Consider the following 24,784-nt stretch of genomic DNA (forward strand, 5'->3'; position numbering starts at 1 on the left):
AGTGGCACATCACTTTCTGACTGCCGTTACTTACTTGACCTCAAATCAGGACTTTGACACGTTTAAATATCTTATCACTTCGTAATTTACACAATTGTCATTTATTTTCAGGCAACTTCTCAAAAATTATACCAGTCTTCAAATCTCTCCAACAGCCTCTCTGGCTCACCAACATCAATACGAGCGTGCTCCACAAACCACCCACACTACGTTGTCCGCCCATAAGGCCAAACCATAACTTCTCTCATGTACTTTCCTGGCTCAGCCCCAATGTCATAACACTTAGATAAAACCCATCGCCTTCCAAACACTCCAAGACCTATTCAACAACCTTACACGTGACATCACAAACCCACAGGGAAAAACTCTAGTACTTCAAAATGTACCCCCACTTCTCACAACATAAACACGAGAACAGACACAACACACCGCACAACCATCTTCCTGCTTCTTCAAATCACAGGCAGAAATGTCTCCAAGGTGGCTATTGACAACCTCTTCAATTTCCACCTGTGGTCTTGCAGTCTGATCCTCGCGGCTCCCAACGCATCCATTTGGGAACACAGCGGGAAAAGGCAGCCTTAACACCAAAAATGTCTTAGCGTACGTCATCTGCTATTACTTGTAATGGAGTGGGAGTGGCCCTCTTAGCAGCTACCGCGATTAAGAGCAAGAAAACACATGGGCCTCAGAAACTCCCCCGCCGCAAGAATGGAAGACTCAATCATAGGGGTATGCAGTAATGAAATTGCAGCAAAAATGTCGCCTTTACAAAAAATCGCAGTGGTTTAAGCCGGTAAAGGTGTACCCCATTATACCATTTAAGAGGAGCAGGGGTTGCGGGGGCTTCCCACGGTCCCCTTAAATGGTATAATGGGTTTGGGTTGCAGGTAGTTCCCACGCATTCTTTACATGGATTGCAGCGGCAAAACCACAGGCTTTGTGCCGTGATTTTTTGTGTAAACTGCCATTTTTGCCATGATTTTAACACATGGAACCATCATAGGGTAAAGTTTACTGTCTTTATTAATAATCAAACTCAGAGATGGAAACTTGAACAGTGTGAATCTTCAAGAGCGTTTGGTTGGATAGTGACATCACAAATCACAGTTACATCCCAAAAACCTAACAGGGGTGAGGAGCAGTACATTTCAGAAAACCATATATGTAATCTATAGGGGTTAGTAAATCATTGGACAGCCATATCTGGTGCCTCTTCCTGAGACCACCTCTAAGTGCATGAATACAAAGTTACAGGTTAGTATAAGAATAATTGGCCCATGCAACATAGCGTGCTTAAGGTGAAATGTAGTAAGGGAATGGACCGAATGTGTCTTCTCAGTCATGGGACCCTGGAAAGTTACAAGGCCAAGCGCAACAAGGTCAAGGTGGTGGGAACAGTCACAAAGGTACTGCTTGTTCCCAATAAGTTGCCATCTCCGATCTCCTAGGCCCTGAGACAGAACATTTGGCTTAGAACTTGTACAGCTGCTCTATCTTTCTACTTCTGGTTCGATGGGAACAGCTCTTCTCCGTCTGCCTCAAATGAGTATGCTCTGTCTAGCACATTCAGGTCATGTGTGTAGTGGCAACGAAATGGACCTCTCCTGCTTGTAATTAAACATATTTTAGGTTATGCCCCTCGCAGGTATCTAATCGCTTTGCTTGACTGGAAACGTTTAGTCCTTGCTCGTCCTTGTTGAGGCCATGAACAGTGTCTGCACTGAAAGCCTTGTCTGCGTGCTTCAGCTGGATCAGTCTGTCAACTTTTCCCTATATTCTGGGGTTCACCTTTCCTTCCCCATTCACTCTAATGAACCTATGGCTTCCATCTTTGTTCTAATCATCGTCCATGTCAGTTGCAGTTTAAGCATGAGCAAGCTGGGTGTTGGTAATCTTAGGCGTCTTGCTGTTTCCACTTAGAAAAAGATGGACGTGTGTGTCGGTGTCAGTCCTCGAACTATATGAGTCATACGCATTTACTTTGTGTCTACCAGCAATAAACTAAAATGTCTATGTAGCTTTGTGCACGGATGCCTACGTGCTTCATGTCTACCGCATCAATGTCATGGTGTCAGTGGTGACGTCATCAGCTTCTTAGAGGTTGTAGTCAGTCATCTTGTTCGATCGATGACAACTGCATCTCCTCCACGTTGTCAGCCGGATATGGTCTGAATGGTTGTCTGAGTGAATAGCGTTTCTCGCATATATGATACATCAACGATGGTGAGCAAGGGTCTAGCAGCGATGCGCATCTCCCGTTTCTCTGTCTCCAGCATGAGAGGTAGGTGGGGTCACGAGGGCCACATTTGGGCCTGCCTCTTCACACCCTTATCTAAGTTGTTGTTCACAGGAACTGTCATGCCTGCACTCTACTCCTCCATTCTGGTGCTGACGTCAGGGTGGACCATGAGGATGGATGATTTGATGCCTGTAAGAGGTCACCCTTATATAGGTTGCCATTAATAGGAACGGTCATACCTACACTATACTCATTCATTCTGGTAGTGAAGTCAGGGTGGACTGTCACTGTTGCTCCACTGATGCCCTGCTTGGCATCTGCTTCAAGTGCTCAAGTGCAGGTGTTCTTGTTGGTGGCAGGAATTGTCACACTTCTCCACACCATTGTCCATGTCAGTGCAGTTTGCGTTGGAAGGGAGGAAGGAAGGAAGGAAGGAAGGAAGGAAGCGAGGGAGGGAGAAAGGAAGGAAGGAAGGAAGGAAGGAAGGAAGGAAGGAAGGAAGGAAGGAAGGAAGGAAGGAAGGAAGGAAGGAAGGAAGGAAGGAAGGAAGGAAGGAAGGAAGGAAGGAAGGAAGGAAGGAAGGAAGGAAGGAAGGAAGGAAGGAAGGAAGGAAGGAAGGAAGGAAGGAAGGAAGGAAGGAAGGAAGGAAGGAAGGGAGGGAGGGAGGGAGGGAGGGAGGGAGGGAGGGAGGGAGGGAGGGAGGGAGGGAGGGAGGGAGGGAGGGAGGGAGGGAGGGAGGGAGGGAGGGAGGGATTGCCCACACATTTCCTTACTGAATGTGCAGGCTATTTGTAATTCTAATTGGCTGATTTAAAAGGTTTGTAAAACAATCTTCATTAACAAAGAGGCTTGCCATGTTTATACACAAAAATAAAAAACACGTTCAAAGTGATGCAATGTAACATTCTGATGTACAAACAGCAAAAAACACAGCAGCAGTGAAACATGCCAAAAGTAAAAAAAAAGTCACAGTGATAGCGACACATGCAAAAAGCAAAAAAATGACGGAGATAAAAACACAAGGCTCACATGGATAGGGATTCTTTTTTATTATTATTAATTGTTCTTTTATAACAAGCTTAACACCAGTGAGTGGTTTCGGGATTCGAACCTGGGTTGCATTGCATTGTCTTGCTTCCAAAACACGAGACTTGCCCCTGAGCTAGCCTTCCTCTTAAAAAATCACACACAGCGATACATACAAAAAGAAAAAAAAACACAGAGGAGCAGACATACAAAAAGCAAAACACTGCAGCGTCAGCGACCTGGTTCGCTATCAACATTCGTTATAAAGTTTGAAATAACAGCAAGGAGGCGGTAAGATTTAAAAAAACAAAGTTTGAGTGAAAATGTGCACTTTGCATTAAGTTTGGGGCATTGCACATTTCACCCATCCCTGGGCACCAGAATTGGAGTGATGATTTTGCCAATTGTTGGAGACCGACTGCCTGCCCAAAGCTGACCGCCCATACCGACAAACCATGCCTCTGTTGCGTACTCTTTAAACCCATCTACATGCCCACAAAATTACCTTTAAAAGTAGCCAAATGTGCTTAATCTTTGACCAGGGGTCTTATTTATTTATGGGTTTATTTGTAAGGCGCCGGAGCCCACGGGCATCTGGGTGCCGTGACATGAACACAGGGGACAGCAAAGGGAAAACTGGACAGAGCCGCAAGAAAAGACAGCAATCATAGAGTGACCTACTTAAATGGCCTGTAACCTTTGACTCTCCCAATGCTTAAGACTACAGCTACCATCAGCCCTAGCCAAATTAGATAATGGTAAGGGATCACAGGAGTCATAGTGCAAAACTTCCGGAGAGGCTCTCCTTGCAGACACCCGATGTGGACATTTTGTGTGTGAAAGAGAGCAGAGCGACTGTCCATTTTGACTTCCAAACATTTCCAGATGACTTGCTTGGCTGGGGAGGTGTACCTTACATACCAGACATACCTGACATACTTACATGCCTGACATACCTTACATTCCAGACATACCATACATACTGTACATACCTGGCATACCTGCCATACCTGACATACTTACATACCTTACATACCTGGCATACCTAACATACCTTACACACCTTACATACCTTACATACATACATAAGTGGCATACCTGTCATACCTGACATACCTTACACACCGTACATACCTTACATAAATACATAAGTGGCATACCTGTCATACCTGACATACCTTACATACCTGACATACCTTACATACCATGCATACCTTACAAACCTTACATACCTTACATGCTTACATAACTGGCATATCTGAATTACCTGACATACCTTGCATACCTTACATAACTGGCATACCTTGCATACTGTACATACCTTACATACTTACATAACTGGCATATCTGACATACCTGACTTATCTGACATACCTTAGATACCTGGCATATCTGACATATCTAACATACCTTAGATACCTGACATAACTTACATACCTTGCATACCTTACATACCTACCGTACATACTTAAACATGGTTGAACATGTATTCACAAAATACTGAGGGTTTGTTCAAGTTATTTTAAAGCAGTGCTCTTCCTTGCACCTCCTTCTCAAGTAGGGTGTTATGTTATGTTATGGTATGTTATGTCATGTTACAAAAGCTTAATATATCGTGAATATTACCCTGAGGTATCTTGGCGCTCTAGCTGAATACCACAAGGGTAAATCGGAGAGAGCAAGAGGGAAACTATCTGGATCAGTGAGAATATAAGAAAGTCTTAAGAGCCATTAAGATAATCATCAATGACCCTCAGCGTAGGGGCAGGGTATTCCAGAGGCGGGGCCCAGCCACAGAAAACGCCTGACTCCACACAGTCCTTTTTTTAAACAGATGTACACATAAATGTTACTGACCAGCAGAGCGCAGTACCCTACCTGGGGCGGAAGAAATTAAAATTTGTTGGAGTTACGCGGCGACTCCTTGACCGTGGAGCGCACGATATATAAGGTATAAAGCCTTGAACTTCACTCTGCCCTCCACAGGGAGCCAGTGGCATTTATTCCAAATGGGGGAGGCTTGAGAACATTTTGGAAGGTCCACCACTAACAGGGCTGCTGTATTTTGAATGATCTGCAGCCTCTGGAGATGGTATTTGGGCTGGTCCAGCAGACTGGTATTGCAGTATTCAAAAATACCCATAACTGCACTGGGACCTTCATCATTGCAGGAATGAGTGGCATCCGTTTTTCTTTAAGGTTCTCAGAAAGAGGGGCAGAAATCTTCACCCCAAGGTTTTTAACTGACTTGACAGGAGAAGGAAGGGTGCCCAAAGAAGGAGCCCAGAATTCATTGGTCCATAACGACTGGGCCGTCAGGGGGGCAACCACCTCAGTTTTAATTCTATTGAGCTTGAGGCAATTTTGACTAATCCAGGGCTGGATGTCTTCCAAACATCCACACACACAGATAGTTGCCACCCTAGGGTTAGGGTCATCTCAAAGAATGAGTTGGGTGTCATCGGTTTATGTGTTAAAGTGACAGCCAGTGTTTTCTATCAGGTCAGCCTGGAGATCAACATAAAGGTTAAACAGGAGCAGTGATAAAGCCGAACCCTGCTGGACTCCACACGACAGAGTCACAGTGGTCGACCTAAATGGGGGCAAGGACAAGGACTGGCAATGGTACGATAAAAAAGATTTTAGCGACTCCCATGCTGGACCAGTGATACCAGCCTCCACGAAGGGCTGACACAGAATAGTGTGGTCAATAGTGTCAAAGACTGCGTAGAGGTCCAAAAGGATGAGAAATCTCACCCCATCCTGGTCTCTGATTCTAGCCAGGATGTCCATTACTGACACCAGTACGGCCTCCGTCCCCATCAAGAGGCGGATGACTGATTGATGAGGCATTTGTGTTACTGTCCTGCGCCACAAACGCATGCAGTGATTGGCCTCCCACACCCCTATAGAGCTAATCCAGCGCACCGGCAGGCAGAAGTTGGCCCTACCTAAAGGCCCACAACCTAAGGCCCCTCCCTGTGCTTGTCTGTGACTGTAGGAGCTGCGAGTGTGACAAACGACCCAGCTATAACATTGGTCCGGACCTTAACAAAGCAACACAACACTTAGTGGCTTGATCCTCATTGTGCCAATCGCACTTTACGAGGCGTACCATCTATGATCACATATGTACTGTATTGTCAGTTTATTTACTTGAGCTTTGTATGGGGTACCTAATTTCCTCATGTAATGTTGCCTTGTTCTTCCGTATGATTAGTATACAAAGTACTGCCACGTTATACTGCTCTTCTCTATGTGACTGCATATACCATTGCAAAGTAACACTTAATGCATTGTTCAGCCAACTAATACACTCTATGCACCATCTCTGCTCACTGTGTGACACAATATGATGAATAATTACTGTAGCTACAAGCTATCTTTCAGAATGCATGCAGTGCTCTGAAACACTACCTACCAAGGGCCTCGCTATCTGCCCATCTCACCTCAACCACAAACTATGATGCCACGTTCATGCGCTCCAAACGGCCTGCCGCACTCGAATGTTAGCAACACTTGCCTTTCAACAGAGCGATAGTCCCACTTGCCGCGGTGATCTAACAACCCCTTATAGCCCTCTGCATTGTCCACAGAACCGTTACACCAGCACCTTACCTCACGTCGCCTACTTACCATAAGATGGACTCACGGTCACAAGGGACCATCACGGCCATACACCAGCATCAGGTCCTTTCTGAAACTCACCATATTGCTGAAAATGTCCTCTCATCTTCCAGAGGTGCATACTATCCCGCCCACTCGTTTCCTACTGAAAATATCCAGGTACCTTCGGGAGGTGCATACCTTCCCACCTACCTCTTTCCTACCATTTCTACAGTATTCATATCACATAAGAACTAAACAACCCAGTTTCACACCCAATCTCACTGTGCACAGCGCTCTGGCCTCCCAGACTACCTTTCCCAAGGGCATTACTCAACCTTGCCCACTGACCCTCAGGAACAGCAGACTTAGGTCCAGACTAGCCTCACACCAACAACAGGCAGTTACATGCCCTCTAGCATTCGCTGGCTATGCTATTCACCCCAGATCCAAAACCTTCCACCTTCACAACAATAGTGCCGTGCACACCTTACTTCAGGCCTCTCAGAGCAACCCCATGAATCCCACCAGTAGTTTAAAGACCACCTGTAATGGCCACCTGACCTATTAGACAAAGTCCTTATTACAGACCCTGCACTAACATCCCAGTGTCAACTACCTACGTCAGCCACTTTACCTAACAACCCACAGATCCTATCACACACTCTAAACCCTGATAATAATCTTCTGACCAAAGGAAAACAGAACTGTGTAATGCCTACTATTAAGGGGGCACTCATAAATGCAAGAACAATCCTAGCACATGCTCTAGATATCGCAGACCTCATTGTTTCAGAGAACTTAGACTTCCTAGCGGTTACTGAAACATGGCTCCACGCAGCAGCGGGGCCCACTCTCTCCCTAGCCATACCTGCCCGCTACACTATCTATAGAACAGATAGAACTGGCCCTAAGCGAGGAGGGGTAGCCTTCATCACTAATAACCTACTCAGGATTAGAGAAATACCTACTCAGTCGTTCCCTTCAGGGGAACTCTTCTCCATCAAACTTTTACTCTCCCCCTGCTCCACCTTACCTTTCCACCTCATCTATAGACCCCCAGGACCAATATCGACCTTCAAAGATGTCTTACAACTCCTCAACTGCAACACTAAGCCAAGTTCACAAACCATCCTGTTGGGAAACCTAAATCTAGGACTTAATGATCCCTCCGAAGACAATGCCTTAGCCCTAGCCAACATGATCCCAGCACTAGGCTTCTTGCACCGTGTCAAAAACCCTACCCTTATCAAAGGTAGAACCTTGGATTGGCCAGCTGACTTGAACTGCAACACTAAGGTTCTCTCTAACATACCTCGTCCATGGACTGACCATCATGTCTTAGCCTTCTCCATCCAGCAGAACCATCTGACAGACACTTTGTCTACCCTAGCACCTACCGCCCTCACCAGAAATAGTCAAAACGTCACTCCTGAGAAACTTCGCCCTTCGATGCTCCCTATTACTCTGTACACGCACAACCCTGGCTCTAACCCTGCATCAATGGTTGAGCTTTACAACCAAACATTACTAGCAGCCATTGATAAAGTTGCCCCTTGAGCATGCATAAAGCCAAACCATGCAATCACATAAACACTTGGTATACCCCTAACCTCATAAATATGGCAATGCTAAAAGAGTAGCCGAGACTGAGTGGAAAAAAAAACATGAGTATCCAGTAAAGAGAGCTTTGTTGTAGTGTACAAAAACTACAAACAAGCTATCCTCCAAACGAAAAGTGACACCTACAATGATAGAATCGCTAAAGCTAGTTCCGGTACCAAAGAGCTCTTCGCTATTCTACGCGAATTAGAATCTCCAGTTCCACCACAAGATTCTTGCTATAAAGATACTGCCTGGTGCCCAAATATACAAAAAGCTCTTTTGGACAAAATTGCCTTATTACAATCTAAAGTTGAATCTAAAAAGTATAATCTACTGACTAACACACACATTCAGACACTGTCTGATTCCATTCTGATAATTTACACACTACTTGAATTCACCTCAGTTTCCATACCAGAAGTAACAAAAATCCTCATGAGCCTCAAACCTTCCAGATGCCAAGGGGACATCTGTCCTGCCAGGATCATGAAACACTCTGTGGCTGAATTTTCGCCATTCATTACTTCCTTGATGAATGCCTCATTTGAATCCAGCACCGTCCCACATAACCTAAAATGTGCCTGGGTTCTCCCTTTGCTCCAAAAACCAACCCTATATCCTAACATCCCGACCAACTATTGACCCATAACAACAGTACCATTCTTGCTTAAAATACTGGTCCGAGGAGCTTATCTGCACATACAAATCCCACCTAGAATCTCATAACCTTCTTGGTCTCCACCAGTCAGGATTCAGGCGGGGCCACAGAACTGAATCAGCACTAGTTGACCTAAAAATACAAATGGACAAGATTAAAGATTAGGTCAACCTAGAGATCCTTCTCTTATTAGACCTCTCAGTGGCCTTTGACCTAGTCAACCACAAAATTCTATGTAAACACCTCACTTCGCTTGCTCATTTCTCTATCAAAGTCATACAATGGATACAATCCTTCTTTGCCAATAGAACTATGAGAGATTTCCCTCCTACTGCAGCAGCAGAGCCTGCCCCAGTTTCCAGTGGAGTCCCTCAAGGATCCTGCGTTTCCCCTACTCTCTATAACATCTTCACAAAACCATTGTTTGACCACCTGGACAAGAAGGGCATCACCTATATAAACTACGCTGATGACACCCAAATCCTCACGCCTATCTCAGGGAACTATGATACTGACACAATATTCCTAAATGAAATCTACCAAACTATCCAGGCTTAGATGGCAATGCACGGTCTAATCCTTAACGATGAAAAAAACGAGGTACTCCTCATAGGCACGAAAAACCGTCTGAATAAACTAGACAGCCCGTTCAAATCCTTCGCCAGAGACAATATCACGACCAAAGTATCTAAATTAGCGAAAACCCTAGGTGTCTACCTCGACTCAGCCCTCACGCTCACTAAACAAGTGAATGTTATGGCCTCGACTGCAGCTTATAACTCTAAGCTTATTAATGCCTGTAGACCTTGCCTAACGTTAGACAAATGCATCACCCTGGCTAGAACCCTCATCTTATCCAGACTAGACTACTGTAACAACCTGTATGCAGGCACAAACAGCACCAATTTAAAAAAAAAAAAAACTACAGGAGAAACAAAATAATGCACTAAGAGCCACACTCAATATTTTCAGAGGAAAACCCACATCACTGCAGCAAGACAAATGTCCACTGGCTGCCAGTGCAAGAGCGAATCACCTTCAAAACCCTCTCTCTGACAATTCAACTCCCAGATATCTTGCCAGCAAATTCACCAAACTACAATATATCTGACCCACACCGCCCAGGCACACCTACTAATTGTCCCCAGATTCAGACTGCAGAAAGCAGGTGGCAGAAGCGTCCCAGTTGTAGCTTCAAAACTCTGGAGACGAACCATCCTTCTGGACCTTTAGAAAAAACCTGAAGACGTGGCTCTTCGCATTGTAACAGCGTTCTGTAACTGACACCTATGTTAAACGTTTAACATGTTTATAGGCCCTCATTTAGTCAGACTGCACCTTACACCTATCTACAACTGTATTTGCAGCCGTCATTATCCGTTTCTGTGTAATTGTCTGTGTAACCTTACCAGTGCATTACTCTCTATGTAGCAGTCCTTTCCTAACTTCGTTGCTCTAACATGTACCCTACCAGTCAGGAAATGCGCCCATATGCCCCAGGGTTAGGGGCGCTATACAAATGTACAAATAAATAAATAAATGTAAGATTGCAGCTTTCTCAAAGACAGTGTGAAGCTGTGGCATAACAACAGCCTACATTACCTTCATCAAGCATTCGAAGAGGGAAGTAGGTCGCAAGTTAAGGGAAAGTGAGGGATCAAGAGTAGGTTTCGTTTACAAAGGTGTTACAGGGGCATGTTTTAAAGTGGAAGGAATGTTCCCAAGCATAAGAGAAGAGTTAACCCGCGAGTCTTAGTGAGGGCAACATCTCATGACTAAAATCCTTTAGAACTTCCAGAGGAATGGGATCCAAAGGGGAGCAGGATTTCAATGGAAGAATAGTTTGGAGTATCTGATCATTGGTGACAGGGGCAAAGGTCGAAAGAGTAACTTGATTGGCCGGGGCCCCCCCGCAGATGAATGTAAAAAAAGAAGGAACAGAATTCCCTCAGTCTGCATCGGAATGTCTCTCCTGATGTTCTGGACCTCCTCCATGTAGAAGCGAGAGAGAGTAGTGCACAGAATTCCCTCAGTCTGCATCGGAATGTCTCTCATGATGTTCTGGATCTCCTCCATGAAGAAGTGTGAGAGAGTAGTGCACAGAATTCCCTCAGTCTGAATCGTAATGTCTCTCCTAGTGTTCTGGATCTCCTCCATGAAGAAGTGTGAGAGAGTATTGCACAGAATTCCCTCAGTCAGCATCAGAATGTCTCTCCTGATGTTCTGGATCTCCTCCATGTAGAAGTGCGAGAGAGTATTGCATAGAATTCCCTCAGTCTGCATTGGAATGTCTCTCCTGATGTTCTGGATCTCCTCCATGTAGAAGTGCGAGAGGGTATTGCACAGAATTCCCTCAGTCTGCATCGGAAGGTCTCTCCTGATGTTCTGGATCTCCTCCATGTAGAAGTGCGAGAGAGTATTGCACAGAATTCCCTCAGTCTGCATCGGAAATGTCTCTCCTGATGTTCTGGATCTCCTCCATGAAGAAGTGCGAGAGAGTATTGCACAGGTTTCCCTCAGTCTTGCATTGGAATGTCTCTCCTGGTGTTCTGATCTCCTCCATGAAGACGTGCGAGAGAGAATTTCACAGAATTCCCTCAGTCTGCATTGGAATGTCTCTCCTGATGTTCTGAATCTTCATGCATCGGAATGTCTCTCCTGGTGTTCTGGATCTCCTCCATGAAGAAGTGTGAGAGAGTATTGCACAGAATTCCCTCAGTCTGCATCGGAACGTCTCTCCTGATGTTCTGGATCTTCGCCATGAAGAATTGCGAGAGAGTATTGAACAGAATTCCCTCAGTCTGCATCGGAATGTCTCTCCTGATGTTCTGAATCTTCATGCATCGGAATGTCTCTCCTGATGTTCTGAATCTTCATGCATCGGAATGTCTCTCCTGATGTTCTGAATCTTCTCCATGAAGAAGTGCACAGAATTTGTGAGGGAGGCACTTTAGATGAAATCGTACTCGGAGAAGAATGCTTTTCGCTCTACTTGAAATCGCTCTTTAGGCTGGTTTCAGGTTCGTAGATCCTCCTAGAAAAATATGCAGTTTGGCTGCTTTTGACACTCCTTCATCAAAACATTGTCCTCATCGCGATAGTCAGGTGGACAGACTCTCTCAGCTCGTCCACATGGAGGTCAAGGGGAGCGTAGGGTGTCTGCAAACCAGGGAGTGGAATTTCTCGTCCGGAGCCACCTACATTAAGGGGAGCCAAAGTATTGGCTGTCTCAGTAAAAGCTTCTTTTAAAATGGGCAGACAGTCGAGATCAGGACTGGCCACTGCCCCATGTAAATGGGATTGAATACGCGAAGCGAGGGCTCTAGAATCCACTTCCCGCTAAGAGCGCCCAGGGGTGTTAGGCAGGCAATCCCAGGGAACTAACGAAGATAAAAAGTGGTCAGACCATACCACAGGGACGCAGGCGTGCAGAGTAACTGCATTCTCTGCAGCAAAAATAAGGACAAGGGAATGTCCTTTAATGTGAGCAGGGCCATTGACGAGTTGGAACAGCTGCTGGTCTGCACTGAACCAGTGTCTCCAGTTCAATGCATGCTAAGGGTATGTTGCTCTGCTTCTGTACTGTGCAGAATAACGAGTGCAGTAATGGCACAGCTGCAAAGGTGAAGTATGACAGAGGGAAAGTGAGTTTGCAATGGAGAGCAAGTTGCCAGGGCTCCATGTGTTTATTAGTGTGGTGCACGCTCCTCCATTATATATTTTCTAGAGAGAGGCGCCACAGAGCGGTATATACACTCCCAGGCAGTTTTCGAGTACCGTAAGATGTTCTAAAGACTGAATTAGGACAACTGTATGACGTGTGGGCTGCAACGCCAACGGCAAGGCTGCAACCGGATTTTCATTGAAAATGGTGGGGGGGGGGAGTTTGAAGGAAAATTATACAGAAGATTTAAAAGAGAATGGTATATATTTGCAATTAAGCTACAGGACACAGCTCAGCATGTTTCTATTGCTCTATCGATAACTCTGGGGGACTGAAAGCCTGTAGGTTAAACAGAACAGGCTTGCTGGGCAGGGAGGGATTTAACTACCAAAGGAATGACATTTACTTTAAAAAAAAAAAAAAAAAAACACTGCATTCATTTGCCGCACAAAATGTAACATTCTACAATCTCACTTGCTGCCACCACATGCAACACTCAGCATGTTAAATCAGAAAACATTTAGCTAGACGTGCAAAGTATAGGTTTTAACCCTACAAGTTGCCATTTCAAAATGTCCTGTGCTAAAATAGTGGCGGTGTGTGGCCCCCTGGCCCGTGGTTATGGAATTAAAGGTACCCAACGGACAGAGTGCATTTTCGTCTAATAGTTTCATATACAAATCTGAAATGCATTTGCTGGCCATTAGATAGGATTTATGACGGTTGCATTGTCACAAGCTGGAAGCCGAGTAGTGCTGGGTGCATTCTTAGGCAATCCCGGCAGGTAAGTAGCCTTAAAATAGCTGTCAAGGTCTACTAACAGCACTGCATGCACAGTTTCCAGTGGTCATTCCGAAGCTGCAATGCCAACCCAGATGGCAGCAGGCATTTGTAATGACAACTCTCCGCTTTTAATAGGAAATACATACTTATTTTAAGCCTGGTTCTAAGTGCTCCCAATGATGACGTCCTAAGGACTTCAGGCTCAGCGGGATAAAGAGAGTTGCCTAGGAGCACACAGTTTGGCATTTCCAGGAGTACAGCTTTCAACTTGGCATCTTTTTAAATTGAAACCTTACTTTGCTCCGTTACATTTTTAATTGTTGTGTGTGTTGTGTATTCATCGTTTACAACTGAAAGAACAGTTTTCTTTTTACTTCAATCTGAGTGGGTCTGTTTGACTGATGTTGGTGCCGTGGGCGTTGACCCCATTTTTAGAAAAACTGTTAAGCAAAGAAGGTCATATTGACCCATGAAGCCTAAATCATCTGGTGGTGGTCTGATGCCAAAGTCCCTTACACCTGCTGCAGGTAGCTTCAGGGCCTAACCTTGCCCACAATGAGATATAGATCCCAGTTATTTCCCGCTCTAGCATAGGCCCACAGTGCACCAGGTGCCTGCTTCTGTCTGTGGAGGGCGGGGGCTCTGCCTGCCTTGGAAGCTGCAGCTGGTCAGAGAGTGCCAATGAAAGCTGCTTCATAAATAAAGCATGGCGTCTGATTCCACTCACACTCATTCGGACATCGCATTCAGAACTAATGGGGTCCCCGGTGGGGTTTAGGATCATTAGGGCGTCGCTGTTAAAATGATACGAGCCAGCCACAGGATTGCTATGATGGGAATTCTAGCAGGAGTCCCACATGCAGAAACCACACAAGCCTTCACCGCTTGAGCCCAGACGGTACTCGCTGCAGAGCACTGTGGCCCACTGCTTGCTCAGTGCCCTTAAATTACCCTCGAGGGTACACGTTGATCAAATCTGACTTTTAATGTCTAGGACAAAGGGGGTGCCTAGTCATGTGTGCTCTGGGGATCACTCGAGCAGTGCACAGTGCATCCTGGGGCTACCCTACTGTTCCATGGCAAGTGAGGAGCCTAATAAAAGCTTTGCTAGATTGTAGAGACAGGCCGTGGTTGGGTGGGGTGTAGGGCCCTGAGGCAAGTGCGAAAGGGGACTGGCGGGGGTGCCAGGGGCCTGTGAGACTCTGAGGTATAGGGCCTCATTACGACCCTGGCGGAAATGGAAAAATGATGGCGGAAATGCAATACCGCCATCGAACACCGCTCGTTGCGATCATGACCCGTCACCGTAAAGTACGATGCCATTAGCGACACCGCAGTGAACGGCAACGCTAACTGCACCAAGTACGCGCACGCGCGCCTTGCAAAACCGGAATCACCGCCATGGCGCAACGGTACGCGAATTCTGACCCTAGCGGACATGTACTGAACGCCATCAAGCACGTCGGAAAGTACCATTCCGCCATGGCGAGAAATACGGCATCGTGAACCAACCGTAAACGGCCCACTGAGTGCCTGTACTCCACCCCCTGGCCACATTGCACAACCCCTGGCAGGCGCAATGTACTCACACTATGCAACCAGTGAAATCTACAATTCACCCATGCATGCCAACGTAGAAATGCATGCAGGGGCTCAAAGCGCCCCGTGAGTGGGCATCCATGTACGGCATGTCACCATAGCCGTACTGATGCAGCACAGGCATGTGAAGGTACAATACATCAAAATGAAAATCAAGAACACATGACACAAAACAACAGTAGTCCCCCATCGCTTGCCACCAGCGCAAGGCAACATCCAAAACAGCATCCTGAGGGGGATTGCACCAGCCCTGTACTCTTGCCAGTAAACAAACCAACCATCAGCAGAAGCATGTACCACACAAGTTGGCAGAGTGACTGAGCAGCCAGGCTCATCCCAAGAGGGGCCGATGGGAGCTGCAGGGCACAGATGGCATGAATACAGAAGCTATTCCAATGGACATGACCCCAGTCCCCCTCCAACAAACGCACGCAAACACAGGCACCTGTGACCAGCCACATTCTGAACATCCCATCATTCCACCAATCGACCTGGCTGACAGGCACCAGTCGGCCAAAAGCCAATCCCCCGCCCCTGAACAGCACATCATGTAAACAGTCACAATGGCAGCCCCCATCCGTGACCATACTGTGCTACGTAGGCAAACGCGGCCAGTACAGTACCACACAACTCAACTCAGAAGGCGGAACACAATGCAGATCATCTCGCAATACATACCGCCACAAATCGAAAATCGCTACATCACCTGCAAAGAATAACGCAACACGCCAAATATCGGAATACAATTTAAATGCACATCCAAATGACAAAGGCCTCACAGCAATTTGCAAAATAACACCAAAACATCCATCATCACCGAGGGCTGCATCTGCAATAATTGACCAGCTTCCACTTGTGTGACGCCCTGTACCATCATGGCACACAGGGCCTACATCAACGTTCCAGAAGGCAACATGGAAGCGGCAAGAACCGCAGGTCCGTCCCATGAGGCAGGCACTAGTCCAGCTGAAAGGCCGAAATGTTGCACCTAGCCACCAGTACAGCGTAAGGGCATGTGGCCCATTGGCGATCGTCCCATAAGATCGTAATGCTGCTCCACTGATTCACCCGAAGCTGCAGGTGTCGAGTGTAAAACCCATCTGGAGGAGTGGCGTACAGATGGCATCTGCAATAGGGCAGGAGATACCTGTCACCCAAATGAAACACAAATTAACCGATTGCATTACGGGACTCATGATGCATTACAATCTTCATTCAACACACCAAATCCAGACCCATATGCATGCTAGCCCACTCCAAAGGAATATACACACCCCTAAATCAGTATCGATTCATAACGAAATCAATCGAGGTAAATACACCATTGGCAACGTCGGTTACTGTGCATGCGTCCGTCAAGACAGAACCCATGACATGGGATTAGTAACGTGCCTAGACACAAGTGTATGAAGGCGCGTCGAGACAGGGAGGATCCGACAAGGGCAGATAGACGTAAGTCCCACTATGGCAGCCTTGCATCACATAGCGCAGGGGAAGGGGATTGATACAAAAAACCCATGTACATGGCAGACCCTAAATGGAATCATCTGTCCATGCATCCATTCATCATTCCCTCATCCCGCAATGAAAACGCATGAATATTCACTCACATAATATTTGAAACTTCCATCGCGTCTGTGCGTAATGCAGTCTGCAAAAACCACTGTGCTCCTGGCCGGATCTGTAGTGCTGTGAAGCAAGATGGATTTGGGAAGGTCCTGCCTTATCGTCCACTACGCTATTGCGCATCCCATTCAATTCATGTCATTCATTGCTTGCTCGTTATGGGCCCTGTCCCAAGGACATTCAACAATAGAACGTTACATTTCCAGGCAGACCTGTGGGCGTCTCCTCACCGCTACTTCGAAACCAAAAATGCTGGCCTTCGAATTCCACACTTGCAACATTACGTCGAAAAGGCTTCTGTGAACGCTTGCATTCACAATTACATCAATGTAGTGCGGCTGTGTGTCATAATGCTAACTGGCTGCAATCACAAATGGGACGCCACGCCCGTCGGTGGAGTACGTTACTGTGCTGCATGAGGGTCGGCCATCGATCGAGCCCTACATACCACTGACTCTACACAGGTATGTAAGCGGCTGCAATCATAGCATGTGTAACAATGGGAGCATAGCATGAAAATCAGTCAAAGTACATCACACTGCCATCGGGATTTGATACATGATTCCAATCCCAAGATGCCATGCGGCCAAATGCAGCCTTACGTGCGGGACGTGCTCGGCCAGAAGGGATTGCATCTGCCACAGATTCATTCAATCAGCACAGGTGGAGGCCATACAGGCCGACAGCACATATATAGCAGACCCAAAGCCCTCCCACAACCACTCCCACTCCAAAATGCTACCGGCAGGACTAGCGATGTTGGGCCTGGGGTACCAGATAGCACTGCAAGTGCTACAACTACAAGAAGACGACGAACAACAACAGGTACAACAACCGGGCGCACAGGGGAGACGGAGGAGAGGGAGGAGGAGGAGGGCAAGGCAGGGTCAGCAAGGCCCACAAGCACTGCCACTACCACCACGCAGGCGGCCCGCAATCCCACGCCTCCGAGCTGATCCGTTCAACCTCACTGCTGAGCAGATCCACACCCTCTACCGTTTGGACCGGGACACCATAATCGCCATTGTGGACATGACACATGCTGACCTCGTGTGCATGATAGATAGCCCAACCGCCATCCCACCCCTACTGAAGGTGGTGTCTGTACTCCACTTCCTGGCCACAGGCACCTACCAGCACACAGTCGGACAGTTGCATGGCATTTCACAGCCACTGTTCTCACGGACACTCTTCCAAGTGCACGATGCCCTCCTGGAGCACGCCGACGACCACATCACACTACCACGCACGTACCAGGAGATTACCAACGCAAAAGTGGGATTCCATGCACTTGGCGGCATCCCGGGTTGCATTGGTGCCATCGACTGCACCCATGTTGAATTGGTTGTCCCACATGCCATGGAGGTCCAGTACCGCAACCGGAAACAATTTCATTCAATCAATGTGCAAATGGTGTGTGACTCCAACAAGATCTTTACGCATTGTAGTGCCAGATTTCCAGGATCTACCCATGATTCTATGGTCCTGAGGAACACAAGAATACCACGCTACATGGAGCGACACGCAGGGCACAGATCCTGGCTACTCGGTGAGTCTCATTCCATGCATGACATCGTGGCCCATTTGATGCGTCAATGACCTTGCAGGATGGGGGGGGGGCTACTCAGCACTGTCATTCCACTGACACCCTTTATTCGTCTCATACAGGTGATGCCGGGTATCCACTGAAGAGATGGCTCCTTACACCAATCCGGAACCCACAGAACCAGCATGAGGAGGACTACAACCATGCCCACTCACGTACCCGTGTGGTCATTGAACAGGCATTCGGCCTACTGAAGGCTCGTTTCCGCAGCCTCAGCAGGTCTGGCGGGGCACTCATGTACAGCCATGAGAAGGTTGCTAAGATGGTCATGGCATGTGTCATGCTGCACAACATGTGCATACGTAGGAATGTGCCCATGCCCCCTGACGCTGTACTGCATGCACCTGAAGATGATGATGATGAGGGTGGGGATGTGGAGGCACCTCAAGGAGTCCATGAGGCACAGGATGCACGTGCAATCCGACAGAGCATCATAGATGCATGCTTCTAGCAACCACGCATGGTGCCTATTACATGGAAAGGGGACCTGTGGCACTATGTGTGTGTAGTACAGGCACATTGTGGACTGTACGCCTATGAAGGCCTCGCACGCAAATATCAATGTCCACACATGTCATTGGATGATAATGAAGTACTGTATTGTTAATGTGATTTGATTTATACACCCTATGGACCCGCCACCCAGTGAAGCCCAACACACCCCCTCCACCCTACTACCTCCCCCCCCAACACCAGTGTCCAAATATGCATGCTGTCCGTGGGTAGACGCTATTGCAAGCCCCCTCTACGGGTATCAGGGGCACCCCTGCCCGTGGAGCGCAGGTTCCTGCCAGATCTGCGTTGGGGGCTGCCCTGGACGGAACTTGCCACGGATGATGTCTCTGCCTGCTCGCGTCCATGCATGTCTCTGAGGGTTTGTGAGAGCTCCGAGAGCACACGGCGCACAGCAGCAAGTTCAGCACAAACGTCTTTGGACGTCGCATGCAGTTCCCCCCTCAGGCTCTCGGTGCTTTTCTCCATTTGTGCTCTCAGGCTCTCGGTGCTTCTCTCCATTTCTCCCCTGAGGCTCTCACTACTTTTCTCTATTTGTGCCCTGAGTGTCTCGGTGGATGTTTCCATGGCTGCCCTGGAACCCCCGCATTCATTTGCATGGTCCTTGAGTAGCGTGGACACTTCCTGCTGTTGCTCGATCAGCAGGTCGAGGGACTGTTGCCTCTGCTGGGCCATGGACATTTGCGGTGGTGTGACAGGGGGGCTGCTCAACACATGTTGCCTTGGCACAGGACTTGTGGGGGTTGGCCAGTCGTCGTCTTCAGGGTGCCCCTGCGTGGTTTCGTCATGGTGTAGGGGATGGGACATGCTGGGGGATTGGGAAAGGTCATGGATGGTACCTACGTCGCCAGCACTGTTTTCCGTGTCGGAGCATGCTGGCATGACAGCTGTGTCACCTATGGTGCTGCTACCACCAGAGGCAGTGCCATCAGATACGTTCTTTGGGGGGACCTGTGGTGCTGGGGTTGTGGACTTGCTGGCTGCTGGGGTGCCTGTTGCAGTCCCCTCCAGTGTGCTGCCACTTGATTCCTGCTGCTGCCGTGTCTTGATCCTTGCACCTGAGGTGGAGGCTCTTGGGACGTTGGTCCTGGCCCTCTTTGCAGGCGTGCTGGTAGGGGTGTCCTGCAGCTCGTCGTTGGTATCGGACCCTGTGGTGGAGTGAAGAGGGGCGAGCGTTAGTTATGGGTCTGTGGGATTTGGAATGGCAACGTATCAAATGCATTGGGGTGGTACATGAGGGTGATTTGGGACTGGGCCTTGGAGGTGGTCTCATTTTCGTGTGGATTGAGGATGCATCCATTTGGCTGCCTGCAGTTAGGGGGCGCATGCTGCACATGTAGGGGTTGTCTATGGCATCTTGATTAATTTGTTTATTCATTCTGACTTTTAGAGGGCGCTGTCAGGGCAAAGTATGTATTGCACTATGGGGTCACATGGTACTGCACATGTTCGTGCTTTGGGGATTTCGCATTGTTTCTCTTGGCCAACCTACCAGATTCTCCGGATGTCGGCACTCCTTTCTCCATCCCTCCGACTCCCTCTATGCTCTCCATTCCTATGGTGGAGGCGCAGATGTCCTCCCAGGGGGTCAACTTGATGGGCGACTCTGATCCCCCCCCGGTAGCTGTGGCGATGTTCCTGTTCGCAGAAAGTATGCTGCGTACGCGGATCCGCAGGTCGTCCCACCGCTTGCGACATTGCTGTGGCGTGCGGGGTGTTGTCCCCACCGCACTTACGCGCTGTGCCACCAGGGCCCATATGGCCTTCTTGTTGGCAAGGGCCGTCCTGGTCATTTGACTGGAGAAGACGACGGCGGCATTTTCCTGGAGGGTCTCGGTGAGCACGGTCAGTTCCTCTCGGGAGAAGTGGACCTGCCGCTTGCGATCACACGCTTTCTTGGCTACCTTTCCCATATTTATTTTTTTAACTGGGGTTGCTAAGGGGTTGGGATGTGTGTCAGGGTCGGATTTTTAATGGTTGTGTTGGGATTCGGTTTTATAGTTGTGCGGCGTGCTGTTTCCCGTTCCGGCCACATGCTTTTACTTCCGTTTCCGTATATTTACGGTGCCCGTAATTTGCGGTGCCCGCTCATTACGGTGACCGCTCATTACGGTGCCCGCTAAGATGGGTGGCGGTATTGCACCTGGTGCAGCGTACGGCGGCGGTAAGGGCCGTTTTGGGGTCATTTCCGCCATCGCAGCCTTTCGGATTCCGCCATGGCGTAATGCTCGTGCCCGATGGGTCGTAATTAGCCGCACTTTGCTCCTTCGTGCAATGGCGGAAACGCTATTTACGCTGTTGCGGTCCGGTCAGTCACTTTCCGCCAGGGTCGTAATGAGGCCCATAATCAACAAGCTTTAAGGAAGAGGAGGGAGAGAGCATGAAGCTAGGTTAGCAGGGTAACTGTTCCATGGGAATTGAGGATCCTAATGAAAGCTTTGCTAGATTGTAGGGTCAGGCAGTGGTTGGGTTAATGAAAGCTTTGCTAGATTGTAGGGTCAGGCAGTGGTTGGGTGCATGAAATCGGCGTTAGCCACCAACTTCAAAATCTGGTGTCCAAGTGAGGAACCAAGTGACAGAAGCATTAAAGTACAAGTCCAGTTCAGGCGGAAGCAGCTGCATTTGCCGGTCTATTGGAGTTAGTCTGAGTCTATTAGCTGCTGTTTGCACCATTTTCTAAAAGGAAAGTGCTTTGGTTGGGGCAGGTACAAAGCTGCAGGGTTTGATGCATTTTACCACCGATTATTTCATTGCAGAATGTTTAATTTTTGAATTTTCACTGAATTTCAACTCAGTGCAGCAGCAAAATACTGGGGGAATCCCCCCTCAATCTGCCACCTCCAAAAAATCCCTTATCAATTTTCTGAAACGTACCGTCTGTACGTTTGAAAAAAATAATATATCGTCAATTCATTTTTATTTTTTTATTTTTTTATTTGGTTAGCTGATAAAATCAGCCTTTCAAATATGAATACAATCAACATTAGCGTACACACATATAAACTATACATTTAAATCATCAGATAATTTCATTTCTTACAGAAATTTAATTTAGAATTTAAAACTTTCATTAAGATGAATCAGAATTGCTTCCCCAACAGAATAATTTATAGAATACAGTTTATATAATTTCCATGTGTTACTTTGGTATTACAGGAAAAAGAGATTCCAAATATTGTGCTATCGCAATACGGGCAGCTCATTTCATGTTTGTAAAAAGACGGTACCTAATTTCATCTGAATCCATAAAGCATTAAGATACAATAAGATTCTTAAAAATCTTTCTCTCTTATCCTTTAGCGCAGGGCAATGTTGGAGTGTTTCTCTCACAACTCTATTCTTACAGAAGCGATACAAGTTTTGTTCAGGTGATATTATTTTTCTCCTGGCCAGCACTTCTTGCATTGGCCAGAGGTGCAATCTGAATCGAAGAAATTCAGTTTGTATTAGAGGAGATGGACACTTAACCAAATAATCAGCCATGACACGAAATATTTTGTGACCATTCATTTATTTAAGATGAATATATCGCACTTTAAAATGTGTGCCGTGAATATTCTACAATGAAACCACTGGGCAGGAAGCTGCAGAAGGGGCATAGATTTTCGGAAAGTGCAATCTTGTCTCAATATCCACGAGCAGAACTCTCCTCAAAGTTCCTGTATTATGGAGGCAGACCGACGTGGTGGCACATAGTATGTGGGCCTCATTACAACCCTGGCGTTGGACCATGGTGCTACTAGTACCATGGTCCATGCCGGATTCCGCCATGGTGGATGGCGGATTTACCGCCCCATTCCAAGGTTGGCGGGGCAGTAAATCCCCATTCACCATGGCCCCTTCCCCATTCCCATTTTTGGCCCATAGGGATCAATGGGAATGGGGAAGGCGCTAATTACGGCACCGTAAATACGGTGCCGTAATTAGCACCAAGGTCCCTTAGCGGGTTGGACTTTAACGCCTGCAAAAAGCAGGCGTTAAAGTATGAATCGGGCGTTAAGGGTTTAACGGCGCCGCTGCCTTTTACGGCGCCGTTAACCCCTTAACGCCAGGGTTGTAATGAGGCCCATATGTTGGTGTCCCTGGGCACATATGTGGACAATTCAGAAGTTTCTTTAACCACGATGTAGCAGCTGTCTCAGTGCCCCTGCCAAATTGTTTCCACATCACTATCTAGGAACAGAAACAGTCCAAAGCTTCCCAACGCTGACTGATCCCCAGCTCTTTCCCATCCTCTATAAAGGTAAATCCACCAACATACAAAATGCCAGTGAGAGGTACAAGGCACGCGTCCTGCACATAAGGAAGCTAAGCACTAAATAAATAATCCAACACATTGAGGGCCCAGCCAGTAGCCCTACCACATAGATGCTCCCCATTCCATGTGTGCCGCAAAAGTTGATCAGGCTGCGGCCGCCCGACAGCATAAAATGCTTAGATGGTCCAATGCCGTGGGTGTCTCCAATCGTGCTGGCACCAAAACAAACATGACAGACAAGATAAGTGTGTGCATGGATATGAGAATCCACAACAAAGCCATCAAGAGAGAAAACATACTTACCTATTATTGATTACACCGTTGCCAATTTATTTGGAGAAGGTATCTATGGAAAGCAATATATCAATACTTCACACCATCAGCTTCAACTCCACCCACAGTCAAGGTACAGCATAATGTTTGCTACTCACTTAAGCCTACAAAGATTTAAAATCTTAAACTTGGGATTGTCGCCAGCGGAAGAAATCTTCCAAAGGAGCGTACGAGAACCAATAGCAGGCCTAGCAGTTGTCCTAAACATGATTAAGAGCATGTTATTTTATGCCATGTACAGCACCTTATTATCATCTTCCAATTGCACCAGGAGTCAGGACCCCCTTCCAACCAGGATAGACGTCAGTTCTTGGTCTCCACTTTTAATGTCTTCTCGGGAGTGTTATCAGACCTGAAAAAGTAACCAGTGTCAAGAACGTCACCGTACACTGAAAGTCACGGGTGCGTAGGACTTAGCAACTACAGCACATAGTCCATTCCTAACCTGGCTACCATGATTCAACCCCAGGGGAGTTTCACCAAAATTCACTCTCAATGACAAATAGTATCAAGCATTTAACACCATTAAGGGGGCACTCCGACAACACACTACTTTGGCATAGTTCATTAACCCACGGGCAAACATAGATGTGCTAGTGGATGGACCCTCAAAGACTCAGAGCGAGGATAGCCGATGGCAGTTTGTGTCGCCCTAGCAATTCCTTGGGCGTGTCTATATACATGCCATGGACCAGCCGGTTGCAGGTGCAGCATACCACGAGACGCTCCCATTCCTCTTCAACAACACATCATCCCAACCAGAGGACTAAAGATTCCACTGCCACCAATGGACAAAAGCCCTTGGCCAACAGGTCTGTGGCAAATTGTTAGTGTCGGATTGTTGGACATGGTTCCGGAGGAACAGGTATATTCCGTACAGACTAGGTAGGCGGACTCACAAAGTTGTTGTGATGGTTTTTACAAACCTCGTTGGTTTATACATCACTGGACTCTACCATTTAGATTCTGGATCTTGTTTTTACCAGTATACCATAACTCAGACAATCATTTCTGCCCTTACCTGACCTTACAGACTTCTTCAACTCAAAGTACTCCATCTTGAAATTTAAGATACTGGTTATTATTTATGGATTTTATTTTCATCGCCTCATTTATTTACTTTTAGCTGTTGATCGTTTTTTGTGTTAGAATTAGACAGTGACGGAAAGTCATGGAGGTCACATGAAACTATAATTAGCCATTTTCTTTTTGTTTGTGTTTTCTGTAAATACTTTTTTTTTACCGGTGGCAATAATGCTTTTGAG

This window comes from Ambystoma mexicanum, chromosome 6q (genome assembly GCF_040938575.1).
Source record: "Ambystoma mexicanum isolate Mex_15411 chromosome 6q, UKY_AmexF1_1, whole genome shotgun sequence".
In the NCBI taxonomy this organism is placed as follows: domain Eukaryota; kingdom Metazoa; phylum Chordata; class Amphibia; order Caudata; family Ambystomatidae; genus Ambystoma; species Ambystoma mexicanum.